Raw genomic sequence first — 25755 nt, 5'->3', positions numbered from 1 at the left:
GTCCTCCTAGGGCCAGAAAAATGACAGCAAATATTTTGTAAGTTACATGAGGTTAGTGTTACAAGACAAGCAACGCAGATGCAAAACTTGGAAGAATTTCTTCCAATTATACCAACAACAGCAAAAAAAAAAAAAAAAAGTGTAAGTTTCTAGAGAAGCAGCTATAAATCCAATAACACTTTCATATTTTAATCATGTTTATTGGGCTGCATCAAATAAATGCCAACATTGAAAACCTATCCCTGGTTTTTCTGGTTTTCCATTTTGTTTTTTTTGTTTGTTTGTTTGTTTGTTTTTGAGACAGGGTCTTACTGTGTTGCCCATGGTGGAGGGCAGTGATGCGATCACAGCTCACTGCAACCTCAACTCCCTAGGCTAAGGTGATCCTCCCACCTCAGCCTCCTGAGTAGCTGGGACTACATGTGCGTGCCATCGTGCACAGCAAATATTTTGTAGAGACAAGGTTTCACCATGTTGCCCAGGCTGGTCTCGAACTCCTGGGCTCAAGTGATCTACTTGCCGCAGCCTCCCCAAGTGCTGGGACTATAAGCATGAGCCACCTATTCCTATCCCTAGCCCTGATTTTTTTTTTAAAGCCTTCAATGAAGGATTCTTTAAAAAAAAAAAAAGGGGGGGGGGCAGTCACATCTGACTATGTAAATTTTACACCCTTTATACCTTAGGGGGAATGGGTTTACTTTTTATTATAACTATAAAGTTCATTTGTCATTTCAGAGGAGACAAAATAATTGTGGGCAGTGTGATATTGACCCTTGCAAGCCACATTCCTACCCTGCAGATACACTGCTGCCACACAGCTGGGTTAGAAGACAGTGCTAAAATTACAGAGGAACCACAGAATTGCTGCATCATTAGTGGTTGGAGGGTGAATTGAAGGGATGAGTCTTAAGACAAATTATTCCACATAGATTGAAAAAAAGTATGCAAAAAGAGATGCAAGATTGGTTGCTGAGATATAATCTAGGAGTCAACTTTTTTAATTTTAAAGATAATATTTGAACACTACCCTTTTGAATTAAGATTTCCTCAAAATGAAATTGATTTATATTCAAATCCCCTTTGACCCTACTTATGTGACTGAATGGCTGTACCATATTTGGTTTATCCATTCATCAGTTGATAGTCATTTGCGTTGGTTCTGCTTTTTAATTATGAATAATGCTTCCATGAAAAGAAAGTATAATTTTTTTTAAAGTGCAACCCTGCAATAGGCTGTCCCTCTCCTATTACTAGATCAGCCCAATCTTTGCCTCCCAAAAAAGTAGCCACTGTTGAATCTTTATAACATATTCTGTTCATATGCAAGCATTTTACACAAATAGTAACAGTATTCTACGCCTTGTTCTTTTAATTGTCTTGAAGACAGTTTCATCTTCACTAGCTTCATCTCCCTTAATGTATTTAAACTGTTCCCTACTAATGGATACTTAGATTGTTTGTGTTCTGCCACTACAAATAATGCCACAATGAATATTCTTATACAAAAGTCTTTGTGCCCATGTGCCAGTACAACAAATGGAGTAAATTCATGTAAGTAGAATATAGCTGGGTCAAAGAGGATTTGACTGTAAGTCAATTTTGTTTTTAGAACGTCTTATTTCAAGACGGTAAAATGTAAGTGATTCAAATCCTAACTGTTGCTTGAATAAGAGAGAAAATAACCAGCAACATCACTAGGAAATAGGCAATCCACTGCATAATTATTTTTGTTAAGTATCTTTGAGATGTAACTCACATAACATAAAATTCACCAACTTATAGTATATGATTCAATGGTTTTTAGTATATCCACAGAGTTGTACAACGATCACCAAATTCTAAGTTTAGAACTTTGTTATCACTCCGAAAAGAAACCCCTGCACCCATCAGCCCTCACTCCTGATTCCCACCCCACTCCTGGGCAATCACTCATCTACTTCCCATCTTCATAGATTTGCCTGTTACAGACATTTTATATAAATGGATTCATACAATATGCAGTCATCTGTATCTGGCTTTCACTTAGAATAATGTTTTCAACATTAATCCATGGGGTAGCATGTGACAGTACTTCATTCTTTTTAATTTTTTTTTTTTTAATAGAGAGAGGGTCTCACTATGTTGCCTGGGCTGGTCTCAAACTCCTGGGCTCAAGTGATCCTCTTGCCTTGGCCTTCCAAAGTGCTGGGATTACAGGTGGGAACCACCATGCTCCACTCTTGATTCTTTCTTATTGCAGAATAATACTCCATCATATGGATATACCACACTTTGTTTATTTACTCATCAGTTAATGGACATTTGGGATTGTTTCTGGATTTGGTGGTCGGGGGGTGCTAACAATGCTACTATTTGTGTGCAAGTTTTTGTATAAACATGTTTTCACTTCTGTGTGTATATACCTGCAAGTAAGTGAATGAGTTAGTAAACAAACAGAAACTTGCAAAAGGTATATAAAAAAAAAAAAAAAGCGAATGTTGTCAGAGAAAAAAAGAGAAAACAAAATATCAACACCCAATAGACTAACAAGAAAATTCTAACAATACTTACAAGTTCACAGCTTTAAAACAAGTTCGTCCAACCCAGGGCCCACATGCGCATGTGGGCTCAGGAAAGCTTTGAATGTGGCCCAATACAAATTCATAAACTTTCTTAAAACGTTATGAGACTTTTTTGAGATTTTTTTATTTTTAGCTCATCAGCTATTGTGTTAGTGTAATTTTTTTTCTCATCAGCTGTCGTGTTTTTTATTTTTTATTTTTTTGAGACAGTCTTGCTCTGTCACCCAGACTGATTGCAGTGGTGCGCTCTCAGCTCATTGCAGCCTCCGCCTCCCGGGTTCAAGCAATTCTCCTGCCTCAGCCTCCTGAGTAGCTGGGACCACAGGCGCGCACCACCATGCCCGGCTAATTTTTGTATTTTTAGTAGAGACAGGGTTTCACCATGTTGGCCAGGATGGTCTTGATCTCCTTACCTTGTGATCCACCCACCTCAACCTCCCAAAGTGCTGGGATTATAGGTATGAGCCACCACACCCAGCCAGTGTTAGTGTATTTTATGTGTGGGCCAAGAAAATTCTTCCACTGTGGCCTAGAGAAGCCAAAATATTGGACACCTCTGCTTTAAAACCTTCCTTTTATTTGAAAGTGAATATGGGAAAATTAAATAAATGTCCATACTTAGGTTTACACAAACCAGGACTGTCACCACCCACAAGAACAGAGGAAGAACAGTTCTATTTCTTTAGACCTATGATCTTCACAATTTGTGTTTGGTTCTCATCCTCTGAACTGTCTTCCCTATTGCCCATGTTCTGTGTGCAATTCAATCAAGTAAAATTGCTCTGATCTTCTACTGTGTTGTCATGCACCATGCGAGACTGAACGACACAGGGATTAATAAAACCAATGAGTTCCCAATTCTCCAGGAACTGACAGTTTGGTAAGTGTGATCCTTTTTGATAATAGTTTATAGAGATGGTAAGGGTATAAATCCAAGGTCAGCAAACTTTTTCTGTAAAGGACTAAATAGTAACATTTTAGGCTTTGCAGGCCACATATGGCCCCTATTAAATATTCTTCTTCTTCTTTGTTTTTCTTTATAATCTTTTAAAAATTTAAAAGCCATTCTTGCCCGGGCGCAGTGGCTCATGCCTGTAATCCCAGCACTTTGGGAGGGCGAGGTGGGCAGATGTCCTGAGGTCAGGAGTTCGAGAACAGCCTGACCAACATGGCGAAATCCCATCTCTACTAAAAATACAAAAACTTAGCCAGGTGTGGTGGCACACACTTGTAGTCCCAGTTACTTGGGAGGCTGAATCAGGAGAATTGCTTGAACTTGGGAGGCGGAGGTTGCAGTGAGCCAAGATCGTGCCACTGAACTCCAGCCTGGGAAACAGAGTGAGACTCTGTCTCAAAAAAAGAAAGAAAGAAGAAAAGGAAAAAAAAAAAAAAAGAAGCCATTCTTAGCGCAAGGGTCAGAATTTGATGTATGTTATAAGCAAAGAGAAAAATTACAGATTCATAATCTTACCAATTAAACATGCCAAATGCAACTTAAAATTAATTAACATCAGTTATGATAGCCTCAACTCAAGTCTGTCTCTTCTTATTACTTATTCTTTTACTTCCATGACTCTGTTTTCACCAGTGTTATTTCTCGCACAGATTCTTTGATAACTGATTAAACAAACTCTCTTTCTGCCCCTAAATTAGACCTGCCATTTGATTCCCAATTGAAATTACATTCTACATGAAGGACAAAAACCAGATGGTCATCTCATTAGATGCAAAAAAAGCATTTGACAGAATTAAATATCCTCTCCTGATAAAAACACTCAATAACTTAGGTATAAAAGGAAAGTGCCTCAACATAATAAAGGCCATACATAAGCCCAAAGCTACCATTATACTCAATGGTAAATAATTAAAACCTTTTCCTCCAAGATTCAGAATAAGACAAAGATACCCACTCTTGCCACTTCTATTCAGTACAGAAGTGGAATATAGTATTAGAGTACTGCCAGAGCAATCAGGCAAGAAAAAGAAAAAAAAAAGCATCCAAATAGGAAAGGAAGAAGTAAAACTATTGCTGTTTGCTGATGACATGCTCTTACACTACATATAAAAAAACCCTACAAATTCCGCCAAAACACTGTTAGAACTAATAAATGAATACAATTAAGTTGCAGGATACAAAATCAACACACAGAAATCAGTAGTGTTTCTATATGCTAACAGTGAACTATATAAAAAAGAAATGAAGAAAACAATCCCATTTAAAATAGCTACAGGGCTGGGCATGGTGGCTCATGCCTGTAATCCCAGCACTTTGGGAAGCTGAGGCGGGTGGATCACCTGAGGTCAGGAGTTTGAGACCAGCCTGCCCTACATGGTGAAACCCCGTCTCTACTAAAAATACAAAAAAATCAACCAGGCACAGTAGCATATGCCTGTAGTCCCAACTACTGGGGAGGCTGAGGCTGGAGAATCACTGGAAGCCGGGAGACAGAGGTTGCAGTGAGGTGAGATCACACCACTGTACTCCAGCCTGGGCAAGAGAGCAAGATCCATCTCAATAAAATAAAATAGCTACAGGCCAGGCACAGTGGCTCATGCCTGTAATCCCAGTACTTTGGAAGGCCAAGGTGGGTGGATCACCTGAGGTCAGGAGTTCAAGACCAGTCTGGCCAAAATGGCGATACTCTGTCTGTACTAAATATGCAAAAAATTAGCCAGGCATGGTGGTGCACACCTGTAGTCCTAGCTACTCGGGAGGCTGAGGCACGATAATTGCTTGAACCTAGCAGGCAGAAGCTACCGTGAACCAAGATCACATCACTGCCCTCCAGCCTGGGTGACAGAGAAAGACTCTGTCTCTAAATAAATAAATAAATAAATAAAATAGCTATAAAAAATAGTTCTGTGACGAGTGAGTTGTGAAAAAAAAAAATAGGAATAAATTTAATACCAAGGAGGTAAAAGACCTATACACTGAAAACAGTAAACTATTAATGAAAGATACCGAAGATTATACAACTAAGTAAATAATATCCCATGTCATAGACTGAAGAATTAATATTGTTAAAATGTCCATACTACCCAAAGCAATCTACACATTCAATTCAATCCCTATCAATGTTCCAATGTCATTTCCCATATAAACAGAAAAAATAATCCTAAAATTCATATGGAACCACACACACAAGAAAAAACCCTGAATATCCAAGACAATCATGTGCAAAAAGAACAAAGCTAGAGGCATCACACTACCTTATTTCCAACTATACTACAAAGCAATAGTAATTAAAACAGCATGGTACTAGTGAAAAATAGGCTCATCAACCAATGAACAGAATAGAGCCCAGAAATTAACCCATGCATGTATATGGGTTTGACAAAGGTGCCAAGTATATACTTTGGGGAAAAGACAGTCTCTTCAATAAACAGTGTTGAGAATACTGGATATCCACATGCAAAAGAATAAAATTGAACCCTTATCTCACACCATATACTAAAATCAACTCAAATGGACTAAAGGCTTAACATAAGACCTGAAACTATAAAACTACTAGAAGACAACATAGGGGATAAACCACAGGACACTTGTCTGAGCAATTATTTTTATATCTGACCCCTAAAAACACAGGCAACAAAAGCAAAAATAGACAAATAGGATTACATCAAAATAAAAAGCTTCTGCACAAGAAAGGAAACAATTAACAAAGTGAAGAGACAACCTACAGATTGGGAGAAAATATTTACAAGCTATACATCTGATTAATACCTATACTGAAACAACTCTAAATTAAAAATTTAATAACCCAGTTAAAAAATGGGGAAGGTACCTGAATAGACATTTCTCAAAAGAAGACAAATGGCCACCAGATACATGAAAAACATGCTCAACATTACTAATCATTAAAGAAATGCAAATTAAAACCACAATGAGATATTCCCTCACACTAGTCAAAAGGGCTACTACCAAAAAGATAAAAATGCATTTTAGTGAGGATGTTGAGAAAAGGAGCCCCTGAAATTTGTTGGTGGGAATGTAAATTAGTAGAACAATTATAGAGTTCTCAAAAAAACTAAAAATAGAATTACCATATGATCCAGCAATTTCACTTCTAGGTATTTACCCAGCATACTTGAAATCAGTATGTCAAAGAGATATCTGCACTCCCATGTTCACTACAGCACTATTCACAATAGCCAAGTTATGGAATCAACCGAAGTGTCCATCAACAGACAAATGGACAAAGCAAATGTGACATATATACACAAAGGAATATTATTCAGCCTTTAAAAGGAAAGAAATTTTGTCATTTGCAGCAACATTGGATGGAATGAGAGAACATTATGCTAAGTGAAATAAGCCAGGCACAGAAAGACAAATACTGCATATGCTCATTTATATGTGGAATCGAAAACAACTGAACTCAAAGAAGCAAAGAATAAAATGGTGGGTACCCAAGGCTAGGAGGGTTAGAAGATTAGGGAGATGATGGCCAAAAGGTACAAAGCCTCAATTAGACAGGAGGAGTAAGTTTGGGAAGTTTTTTCTACTTTAAGATATACTGCAGTATGATGAATACAGCAAATAATAACATATTATATATTTCAAAATCACCAAGAGTTCATTTCAAATGTTCTAACCACAAAGGAATGGTAAGTAAGTATTTGACGTGATATATATGTTAATTATTCCACATTGTTTTCATAAATTATAAATCACTTTGCATCCCATAATATTTACAACTATGATTTGGCAATTTATAATAAAAAATAATTAAAAAAAAAAAGAACTACATTCTCCAAAGCTGGCTAAATCATGTTGAGTATGAGGCCTTAGATAACAAGCACACAGCTCTTCCTGTAGTAATCCCTTTATATTAGTGACAATGGTCCAGGCTACACTGTGGTAATAAATAAACCCCCAAATCTTAGGGACTTAATGCAACAAAGGTCTTTGTCTTGCTCAAGTTACCTCTCTAATATGTTGATGGGGGAAGGGAATGGACTCTACTACACACAGTCATTCCTGGACCAGCCCAGTGGAGACCACACCATCTGAAACACAAGGCCCCCAAGGTCACTGCGGCAGGGAAAGGGAAAGAATGCAAGTAGCATACTAGCTTTTAATGTCTTGACCAGGAAAGGATACCCATCACTTCCACTTCATTGGTTAGAACTAATCACATGATCCCACCTAACTGCAAGGAAGCTGGGAACTGTAATCTTCCAGTGTGCTCAGAGGAAGATTACACTCCTCTAAAGGAAAATTTAGGAGTTGCATAGAGAAAACTGAAATGGATACAGGCTGCCAGAAACAACCTCACCAAGGCTGAATGCACTCACTGATCCCAGGGTTATACATTACACAGTATGATTGCTAAGGTATAAGTATATAGACCACTCAGGCATAAATCAATCCATGTTCACCATCCTTAGATTGTCCAGGCTGGTAAAGCCAGGTCACACCACATTCCTGAATTCAGAGCAACAGAAATGACCAAGGGCCACTCAGTCATATCTGGGATCACATTATAGGGCTTATCCTTTAAGCAGTTCCAAGATTAATCAAATCTTAGATTTATCCAAAGCAACGGAAGCCTCACCCAACACCACAAATGGCAAATATGCATTTAAGTGTATACCTGAGAACATGGTGAGAGAATGGTAACTGATCATTTTGACAAAAGACCCTGAGCATCCTCCTCCAGGATCCCATTCCTCTCCTATACACTCTACATTTTCTACTTTCTTTGAGGATGTTGCACATAAAAATCCATCTTATCTTTGTGGACATACAACGCTTTTAAGGTGCTCAATAAACATTTCTTTATATGAATGAAACAATGAAGGAACTGAACCAATGCAATCACAGTGGAGCTGAATTCTGTTATTTTTATTTCCTCTTCTGTTAGAGTCTCTTTCATAGCAACGTTCTGGGGCTAAAAAAGCTGGGAAGGAGAGGAGCTGCATGTTTCCCAGAAGAATTGGAGAAGGTATGGGGAGTGGGTAGCCAAGTTGGGCTTTGGCTCGCAATGCCCCAAGGACACTGACAAATAGCCCAATAATAACTCATCTGAGTCTCAGAAGTCATTCCTTAGAGCTGGCCTATAAAAGCCAAAGGGAATTATTCATTAGCAAGTGTGAATAACACTAGATACCACCAGCAGATTGTATTTGGCTTTGCTGAATTATTCATAAGCATTTGTGAGAAATGTGCAATCCAAAGGGTATTAAACCAATCCAGATTGTTTGGCAATATTTGTTTTCCTTTAAAAATATTTTTTTAAATCACCTCCAAGCTACAGTTCTTATATTGAAAATCAGGTATCCATCTGGCAAAACAAGTAGGTGAAGAGTAGAAAGCCAAATAAGAAAGGGATATCAGTGATCTTATTTAATATTCATCGTTATAATGACAGGCAGTAGACTGAACCAATGTTTGTTTACCTGTCCACGTCCTGCCTTTTTTAGATGCTGTATGGTCAAAGACAGTAGGAGCTCTACAATATGTGAGGGAGGAAGAGAACTCCTTTGAGTCCTGTCACAGAGCAGATGCAAATTTAATTACTGCACGTTAAGCTTTCCATCTTGTCTAGGTGTCCTTGGAAAGCAACTGTAAACAAGAAGCACTCGGCAATCAGGTGTCAGGGACTCATTTGATCAGCTACGAAATATGTCACAAATCACTGGCAGGAAGTGAGTCGGGAAGGGGAACAAAGGGGTAGAAGTGACAGTGTAGGAGGCAGATCTTGTGGGTGTGCCTGTTAGTGCTGGGGACTGCTCCCACTGCCAGTTCTGACTTCCCAGAGTAAGTGCCCCCTGCCTGACAAGGCTCTCTCATCTCACATTTGTTATACATTTTCCTATGGTCTGCAGAAATCACCACCACAACTGGGGAGTCAACTAGAGATACTAAGCACAGTTAAATTATTCGTGACTAAAGAAAACCTAGCATGAGCTGATTTATTTTTTCAAGGCAATTGGAGAAATCTGGAAATTAATGCAGAATCTAAATTTGGGTAAAAGAGAATACATCAGTCAGCAGTCTCAAAGAAAACCCTAGGCCTAGGTGCCTTCCCATCTTTTTACTGTGTCTCTAATTGAAGAAGAAGAATGTTCCATTCTATGAGCTCCAAGTCTGAACCTGAGCTGTCAAATGCCCTGCAGTTTCTATGATAACGGGTGCTGCATCTGTAGGCAAGAGAAAGGAAGTGATCCCTGAGTGTATACAATTTGTAATTCTGCAAAGAGCCTGTAGCCTTCCTGAAGGGAGCCCACTTCCAGCTACTGCTCACTTCTACAAGACAACCGGAGAAAATGACGTCTGTGCTTGCAACCAAACTATGGTTCCAGAAGTACTTTCTATGAATTATTTCACAGGAATTGTAAATATATTGACTTACGTCAAAACTCTCCCCACAACTATAATGAATTAACAACTTCCAAACAGACAGGAAAAAAATCTGAAAGCAACCAAACTCTATTAAACTTGGAGCAAATTAACCTATCTCTCTAAGCTTCAACTGCCTCATCTCTAAAATCAGGGGAAAAAAAATGGTAACTAGGCAGGGTTCCTAGGAGGATTATAGGAGATAATACATGTAAGTTAAAGCTTGTATTATTAAATTAAAGAATAGGGAAATTAATATTAATAGTGCAATCATTATCTGCCTAGTAACACAAGTATTCCCATGATAATAAGCTGTATTAAAAAATTGTGCCTAAAATTATCTGCAAACATGTTACAATTATTTTATTACCTAACATACTAGATGAGGACAAAAGTTCTTTCCCCCCACTTTCCCATTTTTATAAGTGAGAAAGAGATATCAAAGACTCATCTGAGGCTCCAGGGACTAGATCTGTTACCTAAATATCGGCCTATGAGCACAGGAGGAGCAGGAGTGGAAAGTAAAGGATGAAAAGGCAACTGGAATCATCAGAGTGTATGTCCCATTCATTTCAGATCTCCTTGTTGTCTAGTCTTCCTTATATCCAATTCAGGTTCCTTCTAAGAGGGTGGCACAGGACAAAGCCACACCTATCAACTGGGAGAAAGAACCAAAACGCGCCACCTAGTGGCCAAGTAAGTTTCCATTCAGACCACAGTGAAGCTGCAAATCATGTGTTAACTTAAATCACTTTATAATCCAAGAAAATGAAGAAATATAATATTTTTGTAGTAAATGAAGGGGTATTTCAACTCCTATTTTAGGCTAATGGAAATTCAAGGTTTCTATAGATTGGTGAGAGCCTGACAGTGGAAAGGAGACAGGCAACTGAAATTACACACACCTGGATTCAAATTCAAGTTCTGTCACTTACTCATGGATAGAGTTATACACTCTAACCTTTTCCACATCATGGAGTGTGCAGAAAACTATATTTTCAAGGCACACTGGAGTAATCAGAAGAGGCTGCCCAGAGTTAGAGATGAAGAGACCAGGGGCTTCAGTTACCCCTGTCCCCATCTGCCCATTCCAAGAACTAAGGGAAGCAATATCTCCACGAACTATAATCCACTCAAGGCACACTAGTGGAAAGTGCTCTTTCAACAACCTAGTTAATATTATTGGGCCTTGTTTTCCTTATCTATAAAGTGTGGTAAACAATACCTACTTAGGTTTATGATGAAGATTAACTCAGATACTGCATATAAATAAAATGCCTGGTACATACCATGTACCCAGTCAACGTATTTTTTCTTCCTTTTATGCTGCCTCTTTTAGTATCAACACATAGGGATCTTGTTTTGTCAACAAGCTAATTTTCAAACCTATATTATGTGATTTTTAAGTAAGAGCAATAATCATAGCTCGTGTTTGAGTGAATATTTTAAGCCAGATCAGTGCTGGATTGCCTCACTGAACTTTTATAACCACCTTAGAAGGCAGGGATTGTAGATGCCTTCTGTTGTCCACCCAGTGTCTATTATCGAAATTTTTCTTATCAACAAAATCCTGATTCTGACCTGAGCAACAATGTGCCACTCAAAAAACTTGCTTTCCCAGACTGTCTTGCAGCTAGGGGTGGCCATAGGGCATAGTTCTAATTGAAAAACTGGAAGGGCTGGTTTTGACCCTTCTTGCCAGGCCAGTGCCTGAAGGTCCACCCACCACGTTTAAATGAAGCCACATAGTAAGCAGCCTCCAAGAAGGCCCTCAATAATCCCCGCCTCCTGATACTCCCACCCTCCTGTGAGTATAGGCTGGACCTGGAAATCCACTTCCAACAAACAGAATACCGCAGAATTGATGGAATATTACTTCCCAGGGTAGGTTACAAAAAGTCTGTAACCTACCCCCACTCTCCCCAGATACTCTGGCAGAAACTAACAAACATGTAGTGAGCTGCCCTAAGGAGAGACCAACGTGGCAAGGAATTGATGTCCCCAGCCAACAGCCAGTATGGGTCTGTCACTTCCCAAAAGCACACGAGTGAGCTTGGAATCAGATCCCCTCCACCCTAGTCAAGTCTTGAAATAACTGAATTCCCAGCCAACAGCTTTGTGAGACCCTGAGCCAGAGACAACTAGCTAAGCTATATCTGGATTCATGACCCATGGAAATTGTAAGGTAATTAATATTTGTCTTTTCAGATTGCTAAGACTTGTGGTAACTTGATACACAACGATAACAGAGTTTAGTCACCAACTTTCTATAAAATTGCATGCTGAGAATGGCAGAACAGGACACTGGAAAGATCCTGGTTCCTCAATGACCTTCTTGGGCAGCTTGACCACTACCTAGCTCATGATTCAGATTATGTGAAAAAAATAAAGCTTTATTTCATTAAACAATTAAAATCGATTTTAATTCATATAATAAGTACTACTACTACTATTATTATTACTGTTCCCAGGTAACATCTAATGGGTTCGTACAATACAAATAAAAGAGCAACAGAGTGGTTCATAGATTATAATCCAATGGAATAAACAAACAAACAATGCAATAGAAGTTACTTGTAAACAATATTCAGTAAAAAGGGTAAATTACAAAAGCGCATAGAATAACCTCATTGTTTCAAAATGTACACACACACACAAATGCACAGAAAAAGTCTTGAAGGGTATAGACCAAGGGTCAGCAAATTTTTTTCCTGTAAAGGTCCAGATAGTAATAATAAACACTTCAGGCTTTGAAGGCCTACAACTAACTACTAAACCTGCCATTTTAGCATAAAAGCAGTCTACATAACATGTAAATGAATGAGCATGGCTATGTTTCAATAAAACTTTATTTGTGGAAACAATTTTGAATTTCATATCAATTTTCTCATGTCACAAAATGTTACTGTTACTATAATGTTTTTCCTATTCAAAAATGTAAATTCCATTCTCAGCTCAAGGTCCATAAAAAAACAGGTGGCAGGCCAGATGTGGCCCACAGGCAATCGTTTGCCCACCCCTGTTACAGGCCAAAATGTCCACAGTGATTATGTTGTTTGGAAAGTAAAATTAAGGTTGACTTTGACTTTCTTCTTTAAACCTTTCAGCCTTGTCTTAATTTATGGTTTACGTATTTTATTATTAGAATACACAGTAAAGTTGTGTTCATCTGGGGTGCGCAGGGGAGAGAGAAAAGCTTCTTGTGCGGTACTGGGACATTGAAATGCTCTGAAAAAGCCACAGACCTGGTTCCCACCAGATCATCAATTAAAAACTGTCAACTGAGCCAGAGATAACATTTTCAGTGCCCCTAAAGTGGAAGGTAATCATGTAGCTATTTGAAAGGAAGCATTACAAGATGAAGAATTGAAACAGATGGGGAGAACCTACTGTAAAATGTGCATGTTTTCCCTCAAAAAATAAGATAATGACACACTGAGCAGAAAGGCAAGAAAAACCAGAAAATATTCTATAAGCACGTCTTCAATCCTGTATGCACATTAGAAGTTTCGTATTTTCAGAAAATATTCTCTTCACTTAGCAGGAACATAACACAAAGATACAAGTTAGAAAATTCTAATTTGCAACTGTTTTCAAAATATATGTAAAATTTTTAGCATGATAAAACAGATGTAACTGATGACATCCAGTCACTATGTCCTGCTCTTTAAAAAAAAAAAAATATATACACTCTACACCTACCCAGGTAACTACACATGTAATATTCTGCTTTGTAGGCACAATGTCACAAAGCCACTCTAGCTGTCAGCATTCTTGTAGAAAAACAATAGGACAGGGAAAACACAAGTTCTGGTGCTTCTTGTTAACATTTACCATATGATCCTAGGGTTACAGATGGCACTGCTAAATATTCATGTCAGAATAACAAGGAAGACATAGCCTTCTAATTTTGAAAAGGCTATACATAAAGTATGGAGAAAAGTCAACATGGTTATCTTAATCACTTTAAAACAAGTGACTTTTGGTTTGCCTCGTGGTATTTCTACTCTTGTTCCCTATATAGATCTCTCTATAGATCTATGATGGCTCCTTGGGAGATCAAACTTCATATTACTGCTTCTTTTTTTTTTAAGTGTTTTTAAGTACATGCAAATATTTTTGAAGACAGTATCACTATTGCAATCACTAAAAAATAGGCATCCTCAGAATAATCATTTCAAACACTTTAAAAATGGTTCATTTTATATTAAGAGATTATACCTCAATGATTAAAAAAAAAACAGACAAAAAAGATACAATCATACTAATTGTCTTTTAATGTGGGAGTGGGAAACATGATCTCCAACATCAAACACACTCAAAAACTTCTAAATTACTTTTGGATAAACTGTGGTTTTGAATTATCCACACCACTTCTTTCTTTCCATTCACACATATATGAGGCATCTCATTTAATCTGTTGTCTTGGGGATTTCATCTAAAAAATAACAGTAGGAATATTTTTCTTTGGCTAACAGAATTATGAGAATTAAATGAGAGAGATTAAAAAGACAGACAAGGGCCGGATGCAGTCCTCACGCTTGTAATCCCAGCAGTTTGGGAGGCCAAGACTGGAGGATCACTTGAGCCTAGGAGTTTGAGACCAGTTTGGGCAACATAGGGGAGACCCTGTCTCTACAAAAAAATTTTAGAAAGCACATCTATGGTTACAGCTACTCAGGAGGCTGAGGTAGGACTGCTTGAGCCCAGGAGGTCGAGGCTCCAGTGAATCATGATCTTGCCACTGCATTCCAGCCTGGGTGACAGAGTGACACCCTATCTCAAGAAAAATGTTTTAAAAGATATGCAATAACAAGTGTTGGCAAAGATGTAGAGAAACTGGGACACTAATACACTGCTAATGGGAATGTGATACAGTGTTATATAGACAATAACAAGTGTTGGCAAAGGTGTAGAGAAAATGGAACTGTAATACATTTCTAGTGGGAGTGTCACTCTGGAAAACTGTTTGGCAGTTCCTCAAAAACTGACAAACATAGACTTACCATGTGACCCAGCAATTCCACTCCCAGGTATATGATCAAGAGAAATGAAAACATACGGCCACACAAAAACCTCCTTACAACTGTTCATAGCAGCATTTTTCATAATAGCCAAAAAGTGGAAACAACCCAATGTCCATCAACTAATGAATGAGATAATGTGGGATGTATCCATACAATGGAATATTATTCAGCCATAATAGAGTACTACCTGTAATCCCTGCACTTTGGGAGGCTAAGGAGGGAGGATGGTCTGATGCCAGGAGTTCAAGAACAGCCTAGGCAACACAGCCATACCTCATCTCTACAAAAAGTTAAAAGAAATTCATGCCTGTAATCCCAACACTTTGAGAAGCTGAGGCAGGTGGATCACCTGAGGTGGGGAGTTTGAGACCAGCCTGATCAACATGGAGAAACCCTGTCTCTACTAAAAATACAAAATTAGCCAGGCGTGGTGGCGCATGCCTGTAATCCCAGCTACTCGGGAGGCTGAGGCAGGAGAATCGCTAGAACCCAGGAGGCAGAGACTGCAGTGAGCCGAGATCATGCCACTGCACTCCAGCCTGGGCAATAAGAGCAAAACTCCGCCTCAAAAAAACAAAACAAAAAAAAGCTACAATCACGCAACTGCATTCTAACCTGGGTGACCGAGTGAAACCTTGTCTCAAAAAAGAAAAAAAAAGAAAGGAAGGAAACTTAAAGTACTTATACATTCTACAACATAGATGAACCTTGAAAACATCATGCTAAGTGGAAGAAGAAGCCATTCACAAAGACCACACATGGTATGATTCCATTTATATGATGTAAGTTACATCTCAATAACACTAAAAAAGACTAGTCACCTTTAATTGGGTAGACTAGGGGAGGAATAGACTGAAGGGTACATACTCTCTCTTCATAAAGTTAATCTAAGGGAGCCAATAAAAATGCTTCCCAAAAGGGCACTATATAGGCAAAACAAGTGATGGCTCATATTACTGCTGGGTGACAAGGAGCATCCTTCTTACATCCACATATGCACAGTCTTGCACTGCAGAATGGCATTTCGGTCAACAATGGACCACATATACAACAGTACTTCCGTAAGATTACAATAATGTATTTTGACTGTACCTTTTCTATGTTTAGATACACAAATACTTACCACTGGGCTACAACTGCCTACAGTATTCAGTACAGTAACTTGTGTAGCAACTGTACTGATACAGTAGAGAATAGGCTATACCATATCTAGGTTTGTGTAAATGCACTCTATGATGTTCACATGATGAAATTGCCTAAAAATGCATTTCTCAGAATGTATCCTTGTCATTAAGCAATGCATGACTGTATATGTGTGTATATATATGTGTGTATGTATATAGAGAGATATACATATTTATTCATGAATCTCCTTCCCACTGACAAATAGATAACATGTGTCCACCATGCAAAATTAAAAACATATTATCTGGCCGGGAGCGGTGGCTCAAGCCTGTAATCCCAGCACTTTGGGAGGCCGAGATGGGCGGATCACGAGGTCAGGAGATCGAGACCATCCTGACCCACACGGTGAAACCCCGTCTCTACTAAAAAATATAAAAAAAAAACTAGCCGGGCGATCTGGCGGGCGCCTATAGTCCCAGCTACTCGGGAGGCTGAGGCAGGAGAATGGCGTAAACCCGGGAGGCGGAGCTTGCAGTGAACTGAGATCTGGCCACTGCACTCCAGCCTGGGCGACAGAGCGAGACTCCGTCTCAAAAAAAAAAAAAATAAAAAATAAAATAAAATAAAATAAATAAATAAATAAAACATATTATCAGGACATCAATCAACCCTTCCATAAGTATTATGATAGGCCCTCGGTTAGCAGAAACTGCACTGTGCTCTACAGAAACGGGCACACAGGGTTCCTGCCTTCCAAGGACTCACCATCAAAGAGACACCAAGTATACCAACACAATGGCCAAGTACAAAGTGACCAGAAACTGAAGTGATAAATGGGCACAATGGAAGGGAAGGATTTGCAGAGGCAGAAACTTTAGAGCTAAATCTTAAAAAGAAGTTCCCTCACATAAATCTGAGGGAGGAGGGGAATGAGTGTGGAAGACAGCATCCCTGACAAAATACACAGCAAATAGATGGAGCTGGTAGCGGGCAGATGGAGAGTGTCAGAACTCGGAGGAGAGGCTGGTTACATCAGATAGTGCTCTGGAAACCTGTGGCACTTGGACTTTTATCCTACAGCCAATAGGGATTCATTTAAGACCTACATGGACTCAAAGTCAAACCAGAGTTAAATAATAAGAAAAACCACTTGTCAGCAATGTGAAACATAAATTGTCAAAAAGAGAGGATGTTGGGGAGAAGGGAAAAATAGAGGCAAGAGCATTAGTTCTGAGACTACTGCAACTGTGCTGGAAGGAGGAATTTTGAGACACCCTCTACTTCAGCAGAGGCAGTGGAAATGAGAAGGAGGGGTCAGATTTCAGAGCTGCTGACAGATTGAAAGACTTGGTGAGGCCGGGCGCGGTGGCTCAAGCCTGTAATCCCAGCACTTTGGGAGGCCGAGGCGGGTGGATCATGAGGTCAGGAGATCGAGACTATCCTGGCTAACATGGTGAAACCCCGTTTCTACTAAAAAAAAAATACAAAAAACTAGCCGGGCGTGGTGGCGGGCGCCTGTAGTCTCAGCTACTTGGGAGGCTGAGGCGAGAGAATGGCGTGAACCCGGGAGGCGGAGCTTGCAGTGAGCCGAGATCACGCCACTGCACTCCAGCCTGGGAGACACAGCGAGACTCTGTCTCAAAAAAAAAAAAAAAAAGAAAGACTTGGTGAGTGACAGAAGATAGGTAACAGAAAGGAAGGATGACCCCGAGATTTCCAGAGAGAACTCAATATTGACTTGGGTGAGGGCAGAAACTACAGATTGATAGTGGAGCATTTCAAAGACACTAAGGTAGGAGTTTGACCTGGTTTAGCCCAAAATAGGAGAGTACAGAGAACACAGATGACGTACCTCAGTACAATACAGGGTTCTCAGTACAATACAAGCACAGATTCAGGAGCCAGATGTTCAGCCTATGTTCAAACCCCTAACTCTACCAGCTGCTAGCTGGAGCAGTTTGAACACATTACTTAACATCTCCATCCATAAAATGGACATAACAATAAGACCTATTCACAGGGTTAACACGTATTAAAAAATGATTAGCGCTGTAAGTGCTTGCTATTTCTATTATGGCATCTACACAGTGATGTATTATCTCCATTTTATAGAGTAAGAAACTAAAGCAGAGGCAGTAAGAAAGAGAAGGAAGGGCCAGATTTTACAGCCGCTAACAGAAAGACTTGGTGACTGAAGATAGAAGGTGACAGAAAGGAAGGATGACCCCAAGATTTCCAAAGAGGATTCGACATTGACTTGGGTGAAAGTAGAAATACGAATTGATGGTAGAGTATTTCGAAAATACTTTCAGAGAAACCCTGTTCCTTACACAGATAGATTGAGGCAGAAACCTCATCTGACTAGGCTTAAAGATGATGCTATTTACACTCTGCTATGCTGTTTCCTGAGCTGCTCTTGGAATTACCCACTCCATGAAGAGAAATTACCCACTCCATGAAGAGAAATTGAGAATACAATTCTCAAGTTGCCACAGTTTCCACATGAAGAGCAGATTTGTTTTTTGCTTGGATTTCCAAGAATACCTAACAAAAGGAGGGTGATCAACTCATCATTTTCCGAGATAAGCTGAATCCTGTGTCTCTGGAGTTAGCGAGGATGTAGCCTCCTCCAAGCGGCCCTCCCTGACTCCCTGAGTCCATGTTAGCTGATGTGCATTCACTGCATAGCAAACTGTGCCTTCCCCATATCTATTGAAACTCTTTCCTAATCGCTCCATCCTACTAGACTATCAACACTATGAGTTCAGAGACTGTCCATCTTATTCACTGCAGTATCTCCTGTGTCCAGCAACAACCTAGAACATTGTCTGTGTTAATTAAATGTATTGGATGGATAATTCAAAGTTCCAGTCCTGGTCTTAAATGTTTTTGTCTCAAAGGGTTATATTACACGGTAACAGAGGCCATATCCCTTGGCCGGTGTGGAACAAAAGATAAAAATCTCATTTCCAGTCATATGTTAATTGAGTATGGCAGAAGCCATTGGCTGCCTATTCAACAGCTATTCATTCTGCTTCCCTGCTAACAGGGGCAGCGGGGAGCCCAGTTCCAAGGAACAGATCATAAGCTCTCTTAAGCCAAGCATAGGAATCTCATTCCCTTTTGCCAGATACTTCTTTTCCCAGTCTCCCTTGCAACTAGGAATGACCAACAAATCCAGATCTGGCCAACAGGACATAATAAGGAGTGTGCTAGGGGGCTTCCAGGAAGGATTTCCCTCCAGATATAAAAACTCTCTTTTATCTTCCCATCCTCTTCTTCCTGCCCTGAACACAGTTACATGAGGACATGATACTTGGCACTGTTACAACCCAGCGATCACTAGGTTACAAGTCAAAAGACCCAAACGCCTATGTGCTAAAGAATGGCAGAGCATAAAACTAGAAAATGCCTGCATTTGATTGCATCATTAAGCCACTGCTCGTTGAGAACTTCCTCCTTCCAGACAGCTTATAATGTGGGAAAAATCATGTCATTACTGTTTAATCCACTGTTAAATGGAAATTCTGTTACTTGCAGCCAACATTTTTCAAACTCATATACTGAGCAAAAAGGCACAAAACTCTTTCATGTGATACTGGCCACCCAACCTCAGGTGCAGACATTTGGGACTTGCAATTAGGTGAACGCTATACCTTTCTATTCTAGGTGAAGAGAACTGACGTTTTGGAAACATTAAAGATTCTCCACATCATCAGAGCATGTCTGTTCCTCTCAAATTGTTGTACAGAGTTTATAACATTCAGAACAGAATTGACAGTGCTAGGAATCTAAATTACTTCCTTTAAAGAAAAGATTGAATCTCTTATTCATAAGAAAACCAAATAACAGACCAGAAATCCAGAATCTGAAGTTGTATCACCTAGCTTCTTGATCACTCCCAAATTAGATTAACAAGTGCAAAACTTTATGTCTTAAGAAAAAAGAAAAGGTCTGCCAGAGAACTTCCTTAATGGATTTGACCTGGGTAATACCATTAACCCAAGAAATGCTTTTTTGGTATTTTTCCATTCTACTTACTTTGTAAATATGTTCTGTCATGAGTTGATTGAAATGAGAGAGTTGAATTTCTACAAATACCCTCAATTTGTAAAATTTGTGTGCTTATGTGCACAATTTGTAGAACTGTGTACTTCAGTGAAGTTTTTGCTGTGTTATTGTTGTTTGTTTTATATCTTCCTTCCAGTCAGTTTCCCATTAATTTAAATCTCTTTTTATTCAGGCTAAAGTAAGTTACATTTTAAGATTTAAAAATTCTAGAGGAAATCCTTATATGATGTTCTTTATAATAACTCAAGAGTGTTGCCATGGTAGACATGAGACAAACTCAGATCTTTTTCTGAGACACCTAGAAATGTCACATATAACCTTTTTGAATGTTATCTCTGTATAATTCATATTTCAAGATGATAGGTTAAACCACACAATTACTGTCTTAAAAAAGCCTTAAATTATTTCAACCATCTCAAAATAACTACTTTTTCCCAGAGTTATCAGACTGTGGTCTCAAAGCCAAGTAAGCAAATACATTTAACTCCTGACCTCAGGTGATCCTCCCACCTCGGCCTCCCAAAGTGCTGGGATAACAGGTGTGAGCTCCTGTGCCCGGCCTCAGTTCATCTTTCGAAAAGTCAGTCAAGCCATGTCAGAGATCTTGGCTCTAAACAAATATACGTTAAATTTAAAAAGACAGAAAAGGGGGCTCCCTCTATGGTTTGAGGTCTTAGGGCTCTGCCAATAGACGGCTACAGGGCTGGGATTTAAGGCTCTTCGTGGCTTCAAACGTTTCATATGACCCCAGATTCCTTTTATTGATTACTCATTCATTCCTTCCCCGACGCCAGATTCCTTTTTTTCCTTATTCATTCATTCCTTCTCCGGCTACAATGCTCCTTCCTCCCCTCTTCTTAGCACATTTCATCAGGAGCCAAAAATGTCAAGCATTTCCATGGGTAAATAGAAATCTGCTGGCCTTTCCACAGCCCCCTGCCTTATGCCTACTGTTGTTATGAGAGGTGACAATGTAATCTGCCTCAGGCACCTCTCTCCATCCATGCCAGGCAGGTCATTCTCCTTTTATCAGAAGGGAAAGTGGGTCATCACATTTTAGTGCATGTTGACACGACTGCTAATAAAAGCAAGATAAGAAGTTCCTGCCCTTAAGGTACCTTAACCTCTACTTTGCCTAAAAGATACTTCACAGTTCCCATACTGGAGTAGGAACTGGAAAGTGACTTGATACCACATTTCCTTAACCATACAGAGGTGAAGGAGGTAACAGGATATTTGTAAAGTGCAGTAACAACACCTAATTCAGGAGGTTACTCCTCTCTCATTTGGGTTAGCAACATGGTTCGTTTAAGAAGGCCACAATGGGCCGGGCACGGTGGCTCACACCTGTAATCCCAGCACTTTGGGAGGCCGAGGCAGGCGGATCAGGAGGTCAGGAGATCAAGACCATCCTGGCTAACAAGGTGAAACCCCATCTCTACTAAAAATACAAAAAGAAATTAGCCAGGCGTGGTGGCAGGCACCTGTAGTCCCAGCTACTCAGGAGGCTGAGGCAGGAGAATGGCGTGAACCCAGGAGGTGGAAGTTGCAGTGAGCCGGGATCACACCACTGCACTCCAGCTTGGGCGACAGAGTGAGACTCCATCTCAAACCAAAAAATAAAAATAAGGCCACAATGAGAGCTGGAGTGTGGTGGCTCACGCCTGTAATCCCAGCACTTTGGGAGGCTGAGGTGGGCGGTTCATCTGAGGTCAGGAGTTTGAGACCAGCCTGGCCAACATGGTGAAACCCTGTGTCTACTAAAAGTATAAAAATTAGCTGGGCGTGGTGGCGCAGGCCTGTAGTCCCAGCTACCCGGCAGGCTGAGGCATGAGAATCACTTGAACCCGGCAGGTGGAGTTTGCAGTGAGCCGATATCATGCCACTGCACTCCAGCCTGGGCTACAGAGTGAGACTCCATGTCAAAAAAATTAAATTAAATTAAATTTTAAAAAAAGAAGGTAACAATGAACTAGGAGGCTGACATCTCAAACAGCAGAGGCATGAACAAGATAATTCCCGTTTGAATCATGTGCCTGAAAATGGTAGTAGTAAACATAGAGACCTACCAAGTGGCTTTCAAACTTTTCAAATTTGGAAGTATTAATATGAAAGAACTTTTATCCAAAAGTATAAACAAATATATCAACAGAAGCTAAGCTGTTCTCAGGCCCCCACCTGGAGAAGCAGATCCCTATAGGTGGCCAGGACAGTCTGAAAATCACTAAAACACAGCCTACACACCATTTGAGAAGTTCAAAACGAGGTTTTGTTCTTCCTTTCCTTCTATCTCTTTCTTCTCTTTATGCCCATTACTGAACTCTCCTATATTCTCTCAAATATCAAATTCCCAGTTAGATCCCAAATTCATATACAAGTAATCTAAGAAACACATTCTAATGCAGGATCCTTTTTACAACCTATATCTAACATTTGGACAACTTTTCCATAAGGTAACTTGGCAATATTCATCGAGAGCCTTAAAAAAATCCCTATCTTTAACTCCGTTGTTCTGTTTCTAGGAATTTATTCATTTAAAAATGTACATACAAATGTTTAAACCCACTGACTCAACACAGCATTATTTATGCTGATAAAATAAATGAAACAAGCTAATTGGTCAACAATAGAGGAAACTTTAAATAAATTATTATATTCACATGATGAATCTACTTTGGTTTGGCATTAAATTGCTTCTAATAGGCTGGGCTCGGTGGCTCATACCTGTAATCCAAGCACTTTGGGAGGCCAAAGCAGGCAGATTGCTTGAGTCCAGGAGTTCGAGACCAACCTGGGCAATAATGGCGAAACCAAGTCTCTACTAAAAATACAAAAAATTAGCCGGGCATGGTGGTGCATACCTGTAGTCCTAGCTACTCACGAGGCTGCAGTGGGAGGATCCCCTGAGCCTAGGAAGTCGAGGCTGCAGTGAACCGTGATCGTGCCACTACACTTCAGCCTGGGCAAGGAGAGTGACAGTGAGACCTTGTCTCCAAAAAAAACCTTCTAAAATAATGAAAACTACAAAAAAATCATGACAATGATATACAGTATAATTGGGAAATGTAGAGATAAATGGACAGATAGAAAAAATATGAAATTTACTTACTGAATTGAAATATGAAATTTAACACTTCTTTGAAAAAAGATATACCACGTTGGATTATTTAAAAAAAACAAAAAACAAAAAAAAACCGCAACATAAAAGTTTAACTGGAGCTAACTTGCTCACTGACACTATATCCTGGTGTTTTGGGGAAGTCAGTATAAATAATATTTCTATTAGTTGCTAATGTTTTCATGCATCACTCTCCTTTCAATATGATGTTTATTTAAATTAGGCCTAAACAAAGAAGTCCCTCTATCAATCATGGAATATTTTGACTGAAGAGCTCTTCAAAATGTATACTGTCCAGTCTGATTATATTTACATTTGAAGTCCATAGTAAATCTATCCCAAAATATTTCTAAAGATTAGGTCATCATAGGTGAGAGTTTATAAAGTGCTTGTTGTATGCCCGACACTCAGCCAGATATTGCAAATACAAGAGAGGAATAAAAGCACAGTTCTTGTCTTCAAAGAGCTCAGGGACTGAGCAAGTAATGGACAAACAGCGATAGTGAGATGAAAGCTAAGGAAGTATACACAGCATTGAGGATGGCAGAATCACAGAAGTCTCAGAAGAGGTGGCATTTGTGGACACTGTTGAAAGATACATCATTCTCTAGGTGCCAATGAGAAGGGAGGAGAAGAGCCTGGAGAGAGAAAAGCACAAAGGCATATGTTCAGGGGACACCACTTTCCAACAGTAGGAGTATAAGATATAAATTATGGGGCTGAAAGCTGGGGTTGGGGCGTGGTTAGCAGCTGACAAAAAATAAGGCTGAAAAAACAGGACGCTATACAGCAAGCCCAGGAGTCTGAATTTTAACATGCAGCCAGTGGCAAATCTCCACGAAATTGTGAACAGTGGAGTGACAGGGTCATTTTGCTTTTTTTATTTTTTTCCCTGAGACGGAGTCTCAGTCTGTCACCCAGGCTGGAGTGCAGTGGTGAGATCTCGGTTCACTGCAGTCTCCGCGTCCTGGGTTCAAGCCTGCCTCAGCCTCCCGGGTTCAAGCCTGCCTCAGCCTCCCAAGTAGCTGGGATACAGGCACGCACCACCAAGCCCAGCTAATTTTTTGTATTTTAATACAGACAGGGTTTCAACAAGTTGGCCAGGATGCTCTCCATCTCCTGACCTCGTGATCTGCCCACCTCGGCCTCCCAAAGTGCTGGGATTACAGGCGTAAGCCACAGCACCGGGCCCATTTTACATTTTTTAAGATGGCAAGGAAGAAGTGGGTAGAAAGGAAACAGGCCAAGAGCCTTGGGAAATCTACAGGGGCTGAACACAGCAGTGGCCTGAAGATGAAGAGATGAAAGAAGGAAAGACATTAGGACAAAGGCCAGAACTTGGTGCCCAACTGGAAGAGGAGCAGGAGACAGAAGTGTAGCCTCCTGGCCAGGCGCAGTGGCTCATGCCTGTAATCCCAGCACTTTGGGAGACGGAGGAGGGCGGATCACTTGGGGTCAGGAGTTCGAGACCAGCCTGGTCAACATGGTGAAACCCTGTCTCTACTAAAAATACAAAATAATTAACCAGGCATGATGGTGGGCATCTGTAGTCCCAGTTACTCAGGAGGCTGAGGCAGGAGAATCACTTGAACCCAGGAGGCAGATGTTGCTATAAGCCAAGATCACACCACTGCACTCCAGCCTGGGTGACAGAGCGAGACTCCCTCACAAAAAAAAAGGAAGTATGGCCTCCTTTTGTCTGGAAGACTCCGTCCCCATCTTCTCAGGACCCTCTCCCTCCTTCAAACAGTTCTCTGCTGGAAAGAACTCTACAGTGAGAGCTCTTCTGTGACCAACCAAAATAACTCTTTATCTTCTTACACTAATTTTTTATAGTATTTAGAACTATCAAAAAATCATTATGTATTTTTTTTTTGTCTCTCTCTCCAGAAGGTAAACTCCATGAAGCCAAGTGATACCTATCTAGTTCATGGCTGTATCCTAGAACTTAGACCAGGGCCTGGCACATAGTAGGAGCTCAATAAATATTCGTTGAGTGAATGAATGAATGGAAGGGAGGGAAGGAGAGGAAAAGGAAGGAAGGAAGGCTACTCAGATTGGTGATTTGAGTGCTTGACTAAAACGTGATGTCATAAGCAAAAATCAGAAATATGAGAGAAAAAAAAGAGTCGGAACACAAAGATTGACTGTGTCAGGCTCTGGAATGTTTATTCAGCTCAAGTATTGTCTTGTGAATTTTTTTTTTTTTTTTTAAGAGACAGGGTCTAGCTCTGTTGCCCAGGCTGGAGTGCAATGGCGTGATCATAGCTCACTGTAACCTCAAACTCCTGGGCTCAAGGGATTTTCCCACCTCAGCCTCCCAAGTAGCTAGGACTACAGGCGCACACCACCATACCTGGCTAATTTTTTAATTTCATGTAGACACAGGGTCTCACTATGTTGCCCAGGCTGGTGCAGAACTTCCAGCCTTAAATAATCCTCCCACTTCAGCCCCCCAAAGCACTGGAATTACAGGCACGAACCACTGCATCTGGCCCCTTACTACTG

General features: G+C 40.0%; 1 protein-coding gene across 10 annotated transcripts in view; it reads right to left on the bottom strand.

Annotated features, from left to right (window-relative positions):
* The window catches only part of FTO (FTO alpha-ketoglutarate dependent dioxygenase), a 462015-nt gene that overhangs the window by 411709 nt on the left and 24551 nt on the right, over window positions 1-25755 (bottom strand). The window contains exon 2 of one of the 10 annotated variants that reach the window (XM_074026702.1): window positions 23239-23885. The exons of the other annotated variants lie outside the window; for them this stretch is intronic. The gene's annotated coding sequence lies outside the window, so the exon portion shown is untranslated. The remainder of the gene's footprint in view (window positions 1-23238; window positions 23886-25755) is intronic. 10 annotated transcript variants of the gene reach the window in all.

The sequence above is a fragment of the Macaca fascicularis genome, chromosome 20 (genome assembly GCF_037993035.2).
Source record: "Macaca fascicularis isolate 582-1 chromosome 20, T2T-MFA8v1.1".
NCBI lineage: Eukaryota > Metazoa > Chordata > Mammalia > Primates > Cercopithecidae > Macaca > Macaca fascicularis.
The sequence above is the reverse complement of the archived record's forward strand: the minus strand, read 5'-3'. Positions and strand labels throughout refer to the sequence as shown.